The following is a 19,251-nucleotide window of genomic DNA, read 5'->3' as shown; positions in this document are numbered from 1 at the left end:
TATGACGCGGCGACGGGCGCGACGCTGTCATATAAGGAATTCCACGCATGCGTCTATTCATTACGGCGCGTGCGGGGAATCCCTTTGGACGGATGGATCCGGTAAGTCTGTACAGACGAGCGGATCCATCCGTTGGAATGGATTCCAGCAGATAGATATTCTGTGCATGTCGACAAATATTTATCTGCTGGAAATCCATTCCAGAGGAGATTTATCCGCGGATAAATATCCGTTGGCGTGTACACACCATAGGATCTATCCGCAGAAACCCATTTGATGGGATTTATCTGCGGATAGATTCTATGGTGTGTATGGGGCCTTATTATAGGCTTACCTGTATGTACAAGTGTTGTAACAGAGTTTACTACCAATTTAAGGTTAAAAAACTTTTATGTCAGCGTCCCTTCTGCCCGCCCCCCCTTAAATACCTACCTGAGCCCGATCTTGATCCTTTGCTGTGCCCATCTGCTCTGCCTTGCCTCTCTCACAGGAGGATTTGCAGCAGTGGAAGCCATTGGTTTCTGCTTCTGTCAATCAAATCCTGTGGTCAGGGAGCAAGGGGTGATGATGAGCTGCACGGTGTGAGTTATTAGATGAACAGAGGGTGGCTCAGGATTGAGTCATTGAGTCCACACAAGCATATATATATATATATATATATATATATATATATATATATATATATATATATATATATATATATATATATATATATATATATATATATATATATATCTTTATTATCGCTAAAGAATAAAAAAAAGTGGAAAGAGGTTCTTACCTAAGTTTTAGGTGGAATTGTGATCTACTAAAATATGATTTAACTGCTGAAATGCATGCATGTGCAGTGCAGTAATAAAAGACACTAACCTCAAGCTGACCATACACTCATAACATTTCATTCAAAAATTTTCATTGTAAGTTAGTTGGATTTTCTAATTGTTAGTGAGGATAGATAAACATTTTCTTTTGACCGCAGTGACAAAAAAAAAGGATGGAAATTTTACTTTTTGAATGAATTTCTAATAATGTATTTTTGTTTGGAAAAGTCAATTTATTCAGTAAGTTTAAACAGCATTTGGCAAGTCAATGAATGGACGGAGAAATTTTGAATGAATGCTTGTAAAAAAAAAGAAAATCTATTAATGTATGGCCAGCTTTAAAGCGGGGGTTCACCCAAAAATCCACTTTCTGTCACTAGATCCAGCATACTGCTGACATCTGCAGTATGCTGGATTTTTTTTTTTTTTTGTACTTATCATTTTAGCCGTATTTCTTCTCCTGCACCGAGCGGCGTATCCTTCCGGGTATAGGCGTTCCTAAATAAAGCACAGTTGATTGACGGGCTTGGATAGCGCGTCACACCTTCCAAAAATAGCGGACGTGACTCTTGGCAATTTACGGCGCCTGCGCAGTCAGCTCTACACGGCAGGCGCAGGTGCCGTATAGCGCCGTAAGCAGCCGAGAGTCACATCGGCTATTTCCGGATGGCGTGACACGCTATCCAAGCCCGTCAATCAACTGCGCTTGATTTAGGAACGCCTACCCCCGAAGGATTCCACGCTCGGAGCCGGAGAAGAAATACGGCTAAAACGATAAGTACAAAAAAAAAAAAAAAAAAAATCCAGCATACTGCAGATGTCAGCAGTATGCTGGATCTAGTGACAGAAAGTTGATTTTTGGGTGAACCTCCGCTTTAAAGTGAACCCGTATATTGCCATGTGATGGAAGCAAAGAGTACACTTCAAGGTCCCTTTTCTTGATACACGTACCTTTCCCCTGTTACGTTCCCCTCCAACTGCTAGATGTGAGAAAATATATATTTTTGTATGCTCTGAGTCACTCCAATTGGAACACAGGGCTGAGCAGTATTGAACAAACTTTATAAATACCACCATGTGACTTCTCTGGGCCAATCACTCAATACTTTGGAATACTGGATATTTTCTTTGATTGTAGAAGCTGAACAGAGCAGGTAGAGCCATGTAAAGGTATGTTCTGCTATGGAGTGGGGGCATTAGAGCAAATCTGTTGGGTTTGTCTTGCAAATTAAAAGCACAGATTCGATTTCAAACCCTGCCTCTCATTTGAAGGAACTTAAGTCTAATATAGAGTAATGTTTCATACCTTTACCACAATAATGAAATATAACTCAATTTTAGAAAATATAGTAGACTGAAAGAATGCAACAAAACATGTTTATACACTACATGGTATGTGGACACCTCCAGTGGTGTATTTTGGTTTTGAGCTGCTCTAGACAAGATTAAAAACAGGTGCCCCCCTCATCTAAATGCGTCCCACCCCAGCTGCTTTAAAACTGAGCATGCGACAAACAACGTATATTTTACTATCCAAAGGCGACGCTTTAAAAGCCTTTACAGGTTACCAATTTAGATTTACAGAGGAGATCTGATGCTAGAATTACTGCCAATGGTTTGATGTTTGCAAAGATATCACACATGGGTGGAATGATTTTTTGCGTACGTGTTTGCTTAATGCTTTAGGCCCTATGCATACAGGACATTTTGTTTCCTCCCCTTGACGCTATGTTCCAGGGGAGAAAAAAGAAGCAGAAAAAACCTGCCTAAAGCCATGTTTTGCAAACATATTTAGGTGCGTGAATCTCTTGGCCATTCATTCATTCCTTTGACCAGGGCCGATAGGCTCACTATGCAAGCAGCTTAGGGCCCCCGCAAAGCTGCGGAGGGCCCCCCAAATTACTTGAGGCCCCGCCTGGTGAGAAGTCATTCTCTGCCCCTCACCCTGCTTCTCAACTTCTCGACTCACTGGTGTAGTGATATAAAAAAGTGCATTTGGTGGATCTTCCCATACAGAACAATATACATTATATGTAGTGATATAAATGTATAGTGTAGTCCGATTAGATAATTGATATTTAGATGTTAGTATGATGGCTATAAATTTGTTGTTCCGCAGCAACACACCAGGCTCTCCAGAGAATGCATTTTATTTAACTTCCAATAACGAACAAAGTCCAAAGTCCACAAACGATACAAAATCCAACAGAGCATATAATTCAAATCTCTTCCCAGACCTGTGCCTTCATATCAGAGAATACATAGGGCCAGATTCACGTAGAATCGCAGCGGCGTAACGTATCGTATATACGTTACACCGCCGCAAGTTTTCATCGCAAGTGCCTGATTCACCAAGCACTTGTGTGAAAATTTACGCCGGCGGCCTCCGGCATAAGCCCGCGTAATTCAAAGGGGCGTGTGCCATTTAAATTACACCATCCTGACACACATATCACTAATGTGCACCTGAACATGCTGGTCCTGCTTTTTTTCTGCCTCTAATGCCGCGTATACACGGTCGGAATTTCCGACAACAAATGTTTGATGGGAGCTTGTTGTCGGAAATTCCGACCGTGTGTAGGCTCCATCGGACATTTGCTGTCGGAAATTCCGACAACAAAAATTTGGGAGCTGGTTCTCAAATTTTCCAACAACAAAATTCATTAAATTCTCATCAATTTCGATTGTGTGTGGACAATTTTCGACACACAAAATTCCACGCATGCTCTGAATCAAGTACAAAATGGAAGCGATCAGTCTGGTAAAACTAGCGTTCGTAATGAAGATGGCACATTCGTCACACTGTAACGGACTGAAAAGCACAAGGCTGAAAAGTCTCTCACCAAACTTCTACTAACACGACTGGTATTGAACTTCCCTTTAATAGTGCCGTCATACGTCTTGTACGTCACCACGTTCATGGCGTTCGGAATTTCCGACAACATTTCTGCGACCGTGTGTATTCAAGACAAGTTTGAGCCAACTTCGTCGGAAAAAAATCCACGATTTTGTTGTCGGAATTTCCGATCTTCTGTATGCGGCATAAGTGCCTGTAAATTCCTAAGTGTGCATGGACATAACGATAAACATTGAGAGGTGCTTAGAGGTAGAAGAAAAAAATTTAAAAACACAAAACGCCTCTAAAAGTGGCATTTAAAAAGTCCTGTGTACATGGGGCTCTAATCTCATATTAACCCTAAAAGATCATTTTACTTGTAAATGTATCTGTATTGTGTTGTATTAGATGTAATTCAGTGTGCTTAAATAAATAACATATGGGTACTGCTTTAGTCCATTAAGCTGTCATTTCTTGTTTCTTGGCATTACAATACTCAAGCTGAACATCTGTTTTTCTCTGTAGTAACAAAATATAAAAATACACAAACCACAGAAACATTCCAGGAATATTGCTCTCGTGTGGCAATCTCTACAAGCAGGAACAGGTTTCAAGCTTGTGAAATACTACCTCAATTGTGTATTAATTCTGCAAAAATATTTAAATTATTCATTGATGGTTGGAGTTTCAAAATAGTTTTATCAGAGTACTTACTTAAAGCGGAGTTCCACCCACTTCTGAGAGGTGGTCTTAAAGGAAAGACCACCTCTCCACCCCTCATTTTTGGATATTTAATTTTTTTTTTCTGTATTACCTTTTTTTGGAAGTATTAAGTGTACTTCCGATCCAGCCTGGCTGTGGCCTAGGACGTCACATTCACTTCTGCAGCGAGCCCTCCCGCTGTCTTCTGGGACCTTACAGTTTTAGGTGTTTTGTATCATATTCACATTACTATACTACATATACAGGTTTGTACTTTTTTTACTTACAGTGGCTGTCTGTATTTCACTGAAGTCATACAGTTGTCTTGATTAGAAACTGAAATAAAATAATATGGATTCAGGGATGCAGATAGCAGTACAAATGTAACAGATTCTAGTCCTTTCTCTCTCCTCTAAAAACATGTTTGTATTGCTGTGACTGTCTATTGTCCCTATTGGGGAGAGGTTATCTTTTTTTCTATTCTTTTGAACCCAATTAAATAGACAATTGAGTAGAACATTTCCAGCAGGGACAAGGACAGCAATAACAGGCCAACAGAGGTCCTAACAATTACTCAAGAACATGGGGGCATGACCTTAAATTCAACGGAGTAAAGTTCAAAACGAATCTTAGAAAACATTATTTTACCAAAAGAGTCGTTGATGCTCTGAATAGACTTCCAGAAGAGTGTAACGTCACACCAATAACTTTCCACTAAGTTCAACTATAGTTGCTTCTTTCCCAGTCAACTCTCTTCGTTTCTTCCTTCTTTCCGAATACCCTCTCACTTCCTGCGGCCTATTTAAACTCCCAGCACTGACAGGAAGGTGTTTCTCTATTCCTGACAGAACGCAACTGTCAGCTGGGCTTCCAGACTCACCTGAACTGAGCTCCAGCTTCCTGAACTGGATCACCAGGACTCCTTGTTTGCAGCTACCGCTCTCATCAACCAGGTCCAGGCTCCCAGGACGCACATCCATGCCCATCTATCTGCAACCGCAAGTACTCTGCTATAGAAACCAATTACTAAACGCTGATCTCCATACTTGCCGCTTGCTTCCAAGTTATGTGCACTGCTATGATAAAGTACTAAGGACTTTCACTCAAGGTTGTACTGCAGCTCACATGTTATGCTCACTGCTACAGATACCAGCTCTCATGTTAATGTTCACTGCTACAGATACCAGCTCTCATGTTAGTGTTCACTGCTACAGATACCAGCTCTCATGTTAATGTTCACTGCTACAGATACCAGCTCTCATGTTAATGTTCATTACTAACCCCTAGTGTGTAGTCCCAGTACTGCAGCTATACTTATCCTTATACCATTAATACCAAGATTCACTTTAATGTTGCTTATGCTGGAATAAGCACTATTTACTTTACTGAGGCTGTGATGATAGAACCCAAACTCTTAACTGAGTTAAGAGTGAAACCTGGGTTCGAACCTGAGAAGTCTCCGCAGTTGCGATCCATAAACCTGAAACTAATTTGGCGTATTGTTACAAAGAGGTAGTGATTTAATTAACAGTAAGTGGATTCAAACATGCTTGGTATAAACATAGATCAGTGTCACAGTGGGTTCACACCAATGCAAATTGGATGCTGGTTTCGCTGCATCCAATTCGCATAGCAGGAGAATGAGATCGGTTCTCTATGGAGCCGGTTCACATATCTCCAGGGCGGCTGCGGAGCACACTACACAGACACGCTGTGTGTCTTTGGCTCAGGGTCGAATTCAGGCAAAGATTCGGCCCTGGTTCGTCCCTGGATTGGAGAATGGGGACGCACAGCGTGCGATCCGCAGCCGGTTCCAGTGTGAACCGAGCCTGAAATTAACCTTTTTTAAACTACTTAAACTACTTAAACATTAAACCTCTTATCTATGTTAAGTATTTTTATTTAATGTTATGTTTTTTAGGAAATTTTTCTTAACCTTCTCTGGACATGGGTTGGGCCTTAAAGTGGATGTAAACCCCAAAATACTTTTTTATGATCAAGACTCATATCTGTTACAGCAGAGCATGTAATTTCATCTGTGCCTAGTTCTGCCATGAAGAGTTAATCCAGCTCTAAACAATCCTTTTATCTTTCTTCAGTAAGATAAAAACAGACACACAGAGACATAGGTGTCTTTTCTTCCCCCTTGCTGTGAGTGACAGGTGATTTCCTTAGCTCATTAGTGAGTGTGAGAGAGGCATTCTGTGTACAGTACTTCACATCCCTCCTACTTTCTTCTCCAGCTCTCTTAGGATTGGCTGCTCCACACCTCAGCATGATTGGGCATGCTGAAGTCATGTGGTGACTTTCCTGGGTTTTGACTGGATGTTAGTGATCATGGGGCATAATCCACAAGACCAGCAGAAGTTCAGTGTAAGAAATATCGATATCTGGTCAAGGGGAGTGTAGAGGTGGGCAGGGAGTCTACAGACATCACGACTCCGCCCACCGAGCCCTGGACAACCAACCGCCCATAGAATCCGGAGTATTGCAGGGCTCAAAACAGGTAAAGGGGGATATTTGACAGGTAAGGATACATACAAGAGGCATGTATATTCTCATAGATAAGCACTATGGAAGCAATTTAGAAATGATGAGAGTGGATTTACATCCACTTTAAAAATGGTATTTGTGTTGGCGTATCTATTACATTGAAAAATAAGCTGAAATCTGGTTATATAGCTGATTTTATAGGACTTATCCACAACTACAAGACCTAAGCACTGCAATTTTTCAGCCAAATTTGGCCAGCTATTATAATTATTAATCAATATTTTCAGACCTGACTGTGTATTTTAATTATAACTAGCAACTCATCTGTGCCAGCTGTCAGCTCAGCCAAGTAAATCAAAAAATAAAAGATTGCAGGCACTTGTGTCTTATTTAAGGATTCAGTACCACTAGCATTGTATTGCCGTAAAAAAAAATTGAATTATTACTTTAATCCCAATTTGAACTTTCAGTACTGATGTAAATGTACAATATTATGCAAGGCATTGAATTGCCAGTACTATATAAATACATGTAATAAATTAGTAAATTAAAGCTAAATACATTCCAGGTGTACAAAAACAAAAGGTGCTTAATGACTTACAGTTCATTTTCTTTCAAAAGAAGCTACAATCTGAGTTGAAAGGTCAGTCCCCTGCCAGCAGCTGCAGATTAAGACCTTTGGTGTCTGTGGGTAAGCAGTGGTCTCTCTGCAGTGGCCCAACACATCCCATGCTGAGTCAGGCCCACATCTCTACAAACAATAAAGCTCATGTTCTCTGCTGATTCGAAAGCTCTGGCCCTGACTATGCAGGGGTGTGTCAGCCCTTTGCAGAGTTACTAACACTTCTCCACAGACAGCAAGGGTAACACTCTGCAGCTACTGGCAGGGGACTTTCTAAAGGAATTGTAAAGAAATGTAAGTCTTTGAGCATTTTTAGTTTTGATGCACTTGAAATATTTCTAGCTGATTTAAGCTGAACGTTTAATTGGGTTTTAAGGCAGAACTTTGCAGATATCTTTTTTATATCCCAACCCACTACCCCCTTTTCCTTCCTGCATGCTGTGCAGCTTTCTTCTCTTACATTAAAGCCCAACCCCAGGCAACAACAACAACAACAACATACCCTTGAAATGGGGTCCCCTGCCCTGCGTGTATTAAATGCTCATTAAATCTAGGGGTGCATTCATTTGTTTACTATTTACCTTTTTCCTCACTCCAGCAGGGTATCTACAGCAGTGTGATTGGCCCTGTAAAGCATCTCTTTAACCACTTGTCCACCGGGCCAATTTTGGCACTTCTCTCCTTCATGTTAAATGTTTTTGGCTAGAAAATTAATCAGAACCCCCAAATATTATATATATTTTTTTTAGCAGACACCCTAAGGAATAAAATGCCGGTCATTGCAACTTTTTTTCTTGCACGGTATTTGCGCAATCATTTTTCAAACGCCTTTTTTTGGGGAAAAAAACAGTTTCATGAATTAAAAAATAACAAAACAGTAAAGTTAGCCCAATTTTTTGTATAATGTGAAAGATGATGTTACGCCAAGTGAATAGATACATAACATGTCACGCTTTAAAATTGCACACACTCATGGAATGGCGCCAAACTTCGGTACTTAAAAATCTCCATAGGTGACGCTTTAACATTTTTTACAGGTTACTATTTTTGAGTTACAGAGGAGGTCTAGTGCTAGAATTGTTGCACACGCTCTAACGCACGCGACAATACCTCACATGTGGGGTTTGAATGGCGTTTACATATGTGGGCGGGACTTGCATGCGCGTTCGCTTCTGCGCGCGAGATAACGGGGACAGGGGCGTTTTGAAAAAAAAAACATTTATTTTATTTTTATTTTACTTCATTTTTTTATTTTTACACTTTATTTTAGATTTTTTTTTTATATCACTTTTATTTTTATTAATGTAAACATCCATTGTAATAGGAATCAGTGTGACAGGTCCTCTTTATGGAGAGATGTGGGGTCAATAAGACCCCACATCTCTCCTCCAGGCTTACAAGCATGAAATCGGTGAAAAAAAAATCACTGATCACGTGCCAACAGCCGTGATTGCGGCTTTGTTTACTTCCGGGTACCGGGCGTGACGTCATAACGTCGCGCCCGGGCCTCCGACAGTCATAGCCAGTCATCTCTATGCTTTCCAGGCAGCGCCGACCGATTCGCTCTCCGGGCCCCCGATGGCACGGGAGAGCCCGGAGAAGCACCGGATGGCGGCGGGAGGGGGGGGACGTCCCCTCTCGCTGCCTATAAGAATGATTAAGCGGCCGAACTGCCGCTTTGATTGTTCTTATCGTGCATCGTTCTTATCGTGCACAGAACCGGCGCCTGAAGACGGTGATATCTGAATGATGCCTGTAGCTGCAGGCATCATTCAGATATCACCGCACAAAGTTGAGGACGTCATATGACGTCCTCCCGTGGACAAGTGGTTAAGGCTCTACTAGCTGCTGTTGCATGTCTGCCTCCCATGGTACCCCTATATTGCACGATGACGACGAGTGACCACCCACAAAGCAGCGTTTTGCGAAGAATAAGGCAGTGCCAGAGTCTGGCAGAGCAGGGGTTGGGTTAAGTAATACTCAAATATAACATACATTGCTGTGCTAAACAATCCAGAATTCCAGATATAGTATGATTGTATGATTACAGTGCCCCAGGTGACGTCTGATGAAAACACGTAGGGTGGAGCCCATGTCTGTGATGTTACATGCAAACCGAGCCTGTTTACATGCGGACCAGTTCCCAGGAACCATTGATTTTTATATGCTGGATTATATCTGGATTTCCATGAGTTTTCAGTACTATCTTCTTTTGATAAAGCATCATACAGTTTTACACTATGTGGGCAATTTTTTTTCTCTTCTCTATGGATTGTGAGTTGGAGTGATCTTTACTCTGAGTCATGACACCATCCCCTTCAGCCTAAACAGAGGGAACCGATTAGATTTTTTGTGTACTACCCACGCTTGTCTAGACTCCTTTAATTTGGAGTATAGATTTCTGGTAAGCAAGCATTTTATACGATTCATGGTGGAGGTGCACCTGGGTGGAATTATTATCAATTTTCTGTTCACCTACATTGGATATTCACCTAAGAGACTCTGATTATATACACTGTTTCTGTTTTTTTTGGAGAACAACATGAGATGTTTATATGAATCAACACTTTTTACATTATTTGTAACACTTTGATTGTTTAGCGTGACAGCTTATGTTATATTTGATTTTTTTCACAAATTATCCTGTTGTGTTGTTGCCAGCAGCTTTTATTCACTTTCTTTATTTAGTTGGGATTTTTCTACCTGCACAATAATTTTCTTTATTTACAGGGCAAGTAATACTGCATGTTTCTCTGCTACCTAGACATAACGAGTAGTTAAATCTTACAGTGCAGGGGGCGAGGGCCCATTGCATGGGTAGATTATGTCTGGATTGCAGAGTTGGGATTTAACATTGATTTAAAGTTTTCTACCTTACAAATGGAAAGAAAAAAGGTTTATATTACCTTCCTTGGTCTTTTCATCTCACTCTATATTGGCCTGTGGGAGGAGTCAGGTGGAACAGTATATCAGTGCAGTAATGCCCAATCAACAGTGATTGACACTTAGCAGACATCATTCTCATCTAAACTAATACACACAGCTACTGTATGTCTAAATGTGAACAGTAAAATACAGTAAACCAGATGCTGTTATATGTGATTGCTTTCCATATCACACTTTGCAATATAAAACACTTAGGTGATCTCTCCTTCCATATTCCTTATTGCTAGGATAATTGGATAATGCAACACATATTATCACCCAATGCAATAAAGAATGCAGAAAGTCACTTCTACTCATTGAGAAACAATACAGCATTCATACAAAGAGAGCAACACAAAGGGGTTATTTACTAAAGACAATTGATAGCACAGTGGCTGCGTTTGGCATGGCAAAGTGGCGACAATTGATGGGCACAGTGGCAACAATTGATGGGCACAGTGGCGACAATGGCATGGCACAGTGGCTGCGTTTGGCATGGCACAATGGCGACAATTGATGACACAGTGGCGAAAATGGCATGGCACAGAGGCAACAATTGATGGCATGGCACAGAGGCGACAATTGATGGACACAGTGGCAACAATTGATGGCACAGTGGCTGCGTTTGATGGCATGGCACAGTGGCGACAATTGATGGGTACAGTGGCTGCATTTGATGGCATGGCACAGTGGCTGCATTTGATGGCATGGCACAGTGGCGACAATTTTATGGCACAGTGGTGACAATTTTATGGCACAGTGGCTGCGTTTGATGGGCACAGTGGCGGCAATTGATGGGCACAGTGGCGCAAATTTATGGGCACAGTGAGGCTGCAATTGATGTTTTTTTTTACGTTTGTTTGTGCCCCCCAAAATTTTTGAGCACCAGCCGCTGTATATATATATATATATATATATATATATATATATATATATATATATATATATATATATATATATATATATATATATGTATGTATGTGTGTGTGTGTGTGTGTGTGTGTGTGTGTGTATATATATATATATATATATATATATATATATATATATACTGTAATAGTGAGAGTCCCTGTCCCTATGGAAAGGGAGCAAAAATAGACACAGGGTCTGCATGTCGGTGGACTGCAGAGCTACAGAGCATAGCTTTGAAATGGAGAGAACTGTTTTGTCAGCTTTCTCCGGGTTTTGCTATGTTCGGATGGGGCTCTGTAGTTTGGAGATCCCGCAGAGACTTGGGTGGAATGGGATCTCCAACCCTGTGTCCAGGTCTTATGGATAGCCAGCAGGTTGTGTGCCCAGGTGCACACAGCCCATATAACGAGGGGCTGGTGAGAGCAGAGAGTGAAGGATGGTGGAGAGTGAGCAGCTTGCTACTGCTGTGTGAAGACAGACCTGCATCTGGAGAGTGGTCTGCCCTGTGGGAGACTGCAGCCCGTGTAAGGGGATTCTTTGCCCAGGGACTGGGAAAGGCTGGCTAGTTTCTTATGTAGTGACCTGCTCCTGTTGATCAGGCGCTGCTGTAAATTTAGAGGGGGCCTGAGTCGTTATTTGGCTCAGACAAGTGTAATTTTGGGCAATTTAGCCTCTGTTCCAGCCATGGCTGTGCTGGGAGTAGCCACCATTGTTCGCCTGCGGGTGTTATTGCCATCCCAGACCAAGGGTGGCAGGGGCAGAGTCAGGGTGTGTTGGGTGTCCCCCTCGATGGCGAATCAGTACATGCTGTACACGCTGGGAAGGGGTACTAAAGGGACAGACGCCATTGGCGGGGGTCTGTCTGCCCACGTGCCTCGTGGCCCGCCTGGCCTGAGGTGCGTGTTCCTGAATCCTGGCTCATGGACCACGTTGGTTCGGGATTGCGGCTTTGCTTAGTAGGCCCAGTAGTCACTGGGTCTGCACTTTCAAGGTGATCCTGTGCTGTCTGTCCTGTGGGAGGAAGCCACTTGATGAAGGAAGCCAGGGGAGGACCTATCCTGAAGAGGACCATGCAGGAGGCTGGTATCTTGGGAGAAGGCATGGAAACTTCAACAAAGGATATAAGTTCTACAAAAGTTAATCTGGAGAGATCCGGGTGCTGAATCCTGTGTCAGGGGATTCTGGACCAAAAGTGTCTCCTTATAAAGGAAGGTCTGTGGCAGAGACTGTACTTTATTCCGTGCGCCATCCCGGGTGGTAGGCCAGTGAGAGGGACCTATCCGGGTGAGCAATACCACTCTGGCTAGAGTGGCGTCAAGAACTGTTTGCTGGAAGCGGGAGTGTTTCCTATTTGAGATTATACACCTGAACCTACCTACTTACCCTTCCACCCCTCCAACTTCTTTTCTACTAAGTTCTGCAAATAAATCTTAGAAAAATAAGTGTATCTTGTGGACATTGGAGTTCTTCAGACTCTCTTTTATCACCCTGGACAGCGAGAAGATAGAGGTAACATGCCGCCCAAAATAATCAGCAGCTCCTTCGGGGGTTAGTGCTACACTTATTTTTGGAGTCCTAAATTAAGTTAAACCCCTTTGTGGGAATCCTGAATGGACCTTTTTTGCTTTTGTTTTTCCGTTTAATCACTTCCATACCAGGCACTTACGCAGCTTCCTGCCAAAGCCAATTTTCAGCTTTCAGCGCTGTCGCACTTTGAATGACAATCGCGCAGTCATGCTACACTGTACCCAAACATTTTTTTTATCATTTTGTTCCCACAAACATAGCTTTCTTTTGGTGGTATTTGATCACCTCTGCGATTATTTTTTTTGCGCAACAACTAAAAAAAGACCGAACATTTTGAAAAAAATAAAGTTTTTATTTTTTTCTGTAATTTTTTTGTAAATAAGTACGTTTTCTTTTTCAATTACGGGCACCGATGAGGTGGCACTGATTGGCATCAATGAGGTGGCACTGATGGGCACCGATGAGGTGGCACTGATGGACGCTGATATGCGGCACTGATGGACACTGATATGCGGAACTGATGGACACTGATAGGCGGCACTGATGGGCACTGATAAGCGGCGCTGGAATGTGGCACTGATGGGCACTCATAGGCGGCACTGATGGGCACTCATAGGCGCCACTGATGGACAATTATGGGTGGCACTGATGGGCACTTATGGGTGGCAATGATGGGTACATATGGGTAGCACAGATGGGCACTGATAGGTGGGCACTGGGCATGGATGGGCACTGAGAGGTGGCACTGATGGACACTGAGGGGTGGCACTGATGGACACTGAGGGGTGGCACTTGTTTATTTACAATTTTTCCAATCAGTGCCCATGTTGCCAGCCAGTGCCCATTTGTGGGCACTGATTGGCATCTATTGTGCCTATTTTTACATGTTACATGTTCCTCTTTTACATGTAAATGGCCATGGGGGATGTACCTGGCCATCCACATGTTGCCCCCTTCCCTGGTGGTCCTGGCGGATCCCCTGTGGTCTAGTGTGGACATCCGAGGGGGGGGGCTGCACTGATAAACAATCAGCGCAAACCCCCCCTGTCAGGAGAGCCGCCGATCGGCTCTCCTCTACTCTCGTCTATCATACGCGAGTGAGGAAGAGCCGATCAACGGCTCTTCCTGTTTACATCGCGATCAGCCGTGATTGGACATGGCTGATCACGTGGTAAAGAACCTCTGTCGGAGGCTCTTTACCAAGATCGGAGATGCAGGGTGTCAGACTGACACCCAGCATCACCAATCGCCACGATGCGCGCCACCACGGGCGCGCGCCGGCATTTTATCCTGCTGGACGTCAATAGACAGGATTTCACAACCACTTCCCGGACGTCAATTGTCTATTGACCAGCCGGGAAGTGGTTAATAAATGTGGGCTACCAGGCCCTTAACTATAACGCCTGTCTGATGTGGACTCACTGCACAAAAAACGCATTTATCACTTAAACTAAACACCCCAATATCACAATATATATATAGAGACAGTAGCAGAGTACATCTAAAAAAATAAAAAAAGCTAATATATCTTTGCTGATAACATACCCAGCCAGCAGCAATAATTAAAAACAATTAAACATAGCATGTATTCTTTAAGTAGTATTTGTATAGCTGGCCTTATGAATGCAATTACTTAAAAAAATTTAGAAGTGTACTTTTATAATCGACTCTACAGTTCCTGTAATCACTCAGTCAGTGTACAGGAATCTGTAATCTCTCAGAATGCAAATGATCCATCCAAAGCTTGAAAGAATTATGTCCCTTCATTTGCTCGGTATTCCAGTAAAATGGATCAGATTTTTGGCACTGGAGTGTTGCTTGCCTTTGCATCTCTGTCAAATCTTAATCTTGTGGCAAGCGATTTCCACATGAACACGTTCCTGGCCCCCCTCCAATGTACAAATCAGAGGCTTCAAGTTCAGAAACATTTCACAAGTCAGAGTTAACGCCTCGTATAATGCTCTCAGTGCTACATAAAGCAGCAATCCAAGCCAGAATGCTCTGACTGATAGCCTCCATATAACATGCAGAATCGCCAGGTTTCAGCTTTTCAAAAAGGATGGCGGAAAAACAAATTCTATATTTTATAGAACATTTATTTAAAGGTGGGCTTCACTTTCTTCCCATCTGCTGCACTGGGCGAAATAAACAGCATGAAACAGTCAATTTCTCCTGTGAAGTTTTTAAAGGTGTGTTTCAAGATGGACAAATGATAAAAATTATCAGATTTTAAAAGTTTTATGTTGTGCCAGGGCTGTTTTAATATGGAATATACAGTATTTTTAATTATTTTCATTTCTGGTAAGAGATCAGCTTGATGTAAATACCTTTATTAACCTTGTTTCTGTGTATAATTTGTTGTTCTGTACATAGGGGAGCCATATTTGCTTATTACATATGCAGCCTCTGCTTCCTGTTCTGCTGTGTTGCACAATGGCTGTGATTTATTACTTGTAACAATACAAGTCTATTAGTTGGTTGACGCTTTCCTGTGTGGCTGATATCTTATTTCAGCAGTTAACCACTTAAGGACCGGACCAATATGCTGCTACATGACCCAAGGGGTTTTTACAATTCGGCACTGCATCGCTTTAACAGACAATTGCGCGGTCGTGCGACGTGGCTCCCAAACAAAATTGGCGTCCTTTTTTCCCCACAAATAGAGCTTTCTTTTGGTGGTATTTGATCACCTCTGCGGTTTTTATTTTTTGCGCTATAAACAAAAATAGAGCGACAATTTTGAAAAAAATGCAATATTTTTTACTTTTTTCTATAATAAATATCCCCCAAAAACATATATAAAAAAAAAATGTCCTCAGTTTAGGGCGATACGTATTCTTCTACCTATTTTTGGTATAAAAAAATCGCAATAAGCGTTTATCGGTTGGTTTGCGCAAAATTTATAGCGTTTACAAAATAGGGGATAGTTTTATTGCATTTTTATAAAAAAAAATTTTTCACTACCAATGGTCAGCGATCAGCGATTTTTTCCGTGACTGCGACATTATGGCGGACACTTCGGACAATTTTGACACATTTTTGGGACCATTGTCATTTTCACAGCAAAAAATGCATTTAAATTGCATTCTTTATTGTGAAAATGACAGTTGCAGTTTGGGAGTTAACCACAGGGGGCGCTGTAGGAGTTAGTGTTCACTTAGTGTGTATTTACAACTGTAGGGGGGTGTGGCTGTAGGAATGACGTCATCGATCGAGTCTCCCTATATAAGGGATCACTCGATCGATGCAGCGCCATAGTGAAGCACGGGGAAGCCGTGTTTACATACGGCTCTCCCCGTTCTTCAGCTCCGGGGAGCGATCGCGACGGAGCGGCTATAAACAAATAGCCGCGCCGTCGTCCCGGATCGCTCCCCGAGGGGATCCGACCGCCGCATGTAGCGGGGGGGGTCCCGATCGGACCCCCGACCCACGTCTAGGCAGGCACGTACAGCTACGTTGATGTGCCTGTCCGTGCTATTCTGCCGACGTATATCTACATGAGGCGGTAGGGAAGTGGTTAAAATGGAAGTTAAGTTCGCTGTCATTTCTTTTTTTTTTTGGGGGGGGGGGGCCCAGGTGGGTTATGTCATATTGTGCTAGTATGCACAGCATATTAGCACATTATGGCATGCTTACCTGCCAAACTGAGCCCTCCAGAGCTGCGCTGTGTTCGATCTGGTGGGTCCTCGTTGCTTCCATCTTCACCTGGTCTTCTTTTTGGGTTCCATGCCTTCGATCGCCTAAATCAGTGCTTCTCAACCTTTCTAGTGCCATGACCCCTTGATAAAATTTCCCAAGTTGTGGGGACCCCTAACAGTAAAATTATTTTCGTAGCGTGGGTTGTCAGCATCCAAGGCAGTGACACCTATGCCAAAATCAGGAGATAGGGTCTCCTCCAGCCCCTCCCACTTCACATTCCTCACCAGTCAGCAGACCTCTAGTCTCTGCCCCCACCCATGCCGTAAACTGAATGGGCGGCTGCGAAGAGGCTGAGTGGGTGGCTGCGGGCTCCAGGAACAGTCCAGCTGGGTGGCCACAGGCTCCAGGGACAGCCCTGCTGGGCAGCCGCAAAGAGGCTGGGAGAGCAGCACGGGCTTCAGGAAAAGCCCAGGATTCGGTAGCCCCTGGCAAATCGTAATTTGACCCCCAGGTTGAGAACCACTGGCCTAAATGGTCAGGCCTCAATGCCATTGCTCCCACGCATGAGCACAGGAGTCACATCACAGCTGCAGAGATTGGGTCTGTAAATGTTTGCTGACCTGCACATTCACGGCTCAGTATACATGATGGCTGACGGTTAGGAGGAAGCATTTATGACAGAAGATACTGATATGGTCTCTTCTGTCATAAATACCCTGCCTGTCAGCAACTTTTGAAAAAACTAAGTTTACTGATGCTTTAAAGTGGACCTTTCGATCTGAAAGAATAAATTGCATAATAAACTTGTAGTGCTTACCCCTGCAGGTCCCCTGGTTCTGGATGACATCAACTGTTCTGCCAATGCCACAGCGTCTAACCAAGATTAAAGGATAAGCTCACCTTTTATAAAATGTTACATGTTACACCCGTATTCTTAGTGTAACATGTTACTGCTGCACCAAGTCCTTGCTGTGACAGCAGGCCAGAGATACAGTATTCTCTCTGTGCCTGCTGTCACAATTTGTGCAGGGTTTTACTCATTTAGCCACGCAATTCATTCATTCCACACAGAGATCTTTGAATGGAAGCACTATAGGTACTGTACTGACAGCCTTTGCGGCTGTCTGCTTGTAGTTCTCATTGAACTACCAGGGTTCTGTGGAGCACTCTTTGTAGTTCATTGATGTTTCCTGTCAGTGTGTAACTCCTTGCCCGTATGAGGTACGAGCAGACAGATACACTGAGGGGGTTATTTACGAAAGGCAAATCCACTTTGCACTACAAGTGCAAACTAAAAGTGAAAAGTGCACTTAAAATTGCACTGAAAGTGCACTTGGAAGTGCAGTCGCTGTAAATCTAAAGTAGTAGATCTAAAATGAGGGGAAGCTCTGCTGATTTTATTATCCAATCATGTGCAAGCTAAAATGCTGTTTTTTTTATTTCCTTCTGTGTCCCCCTTGGATCTACAGCGACTGCACTTCCAAGTGACTCCTGACCAACTTGTCCGTCCCATTACAATTTAATTCTCCTGCCCCCTCGGTCCTAGTTTAACCGGTTTGCGACCGACTCACGTACATATACAGGGGCAGAATGGCTCCCCTGCGCGAAACCCCACACGGTACGGGGTTCCTTTAACAGCCGCCAGAGGGCGCGCGTGTGCCTGCTGCACGGCGGGGTACCTGATATGATTGGCCAGCGGGCGTGATCTCTGCCAGCTACGTGTGATCGCATGCATGAGAGCCAGCACAGGGATTTGTGTGTGTAATCCCTGTGCTGTCAGAGGAGAGGAGACATGTCGTTGGTTCCTAGTAAGTAAGAACAGCGAAATGTCACCTCTCCTACTCAGTCCTAGCCCCATACAGTTAGAACACACTGAGGGAACACACATTTAACCCCTTGATCCTAGTGTTAACCCCTTCCCTACCAGTGTCATTTACACAGTAAGCAGTCCATTTAGCACTGATCGCTGTATAAATGTCAATGGTCCCAAAAATGTTTCAAAAGTGTCCGATCTGTCCGCTGCAATGTCGCAAAACCGCTAAAAATTGCAGATCACTGCCATTACTAGTAAAAAAATAAAATAATAAAAATTCCATAAATCTTTCCCATAGTTTGTAGACACTACTTTTGCGCAAAGCAATCAATATACGTTTATTGCATTTTTTTTTAATTTTTTTTTTACTAAAAATATGTAGAAGAATATATATTGGCCTGAACTGATGAAGAAATGTATTTTTTAAAAACATTTTTGGGGGATATTTATTATAGCAAAATGTAAAAATATTTTTTTCAAAATGTTGTTTTTTTTTTGTGTATAGCGCAAAAAATAAAAACCGAATTGCCCCAAAAGAAAGCTCTATTTGTGGGAAAAAAAGGACGTAAATTTCGTTTGTGTACAGCATTGCATGAACACGCAATTACCAGTTAAAGCGACACAGAGCCAAATTGTAAAAAGTACACTGGTCAGAAAGGGGGTAAAACCTTCCGGGGCTGAAGTGGTTAAATACTCCTCCAGCCTTCCCATGGACCTCTTCCTCAGCACAGCCGACCCTCTTCCATTTAGGTGTAAACCATCTTTCTCGTATAGGTTGTATAGGTTTCTTACAATGAAAAGTCAACCCAATGCTTTAGAGTCCTTACCTCTTTCACCAGGTCTTTAGCCATACATTCAGTTCTCTAATCTCACTCCTGTCTTTCCTATGTTGCGCATGGCAAAAGCAGGCACTATTTCAGAGAACATAACCTTGGCGGTCCTTCCCTTAAATTGCTGCCTA

The sequence above is a fragment of the Rana temporaria genome, chromosome 5 (genome assembly GCF_905171775.1).
Source record: "Rana temporaria chromosome 5, aRanTem1.1, whole genome shotgun sequence".
Classification (NCBI taxonomy): domain Eukaryota; kingdom Metazoa; phylum Chordata; class Amphibia; order Anura; family Ranidae; genus Rana; species Rana temporaria.
This window is presented reverse-complemented; position numbering follows the sequence as displayed.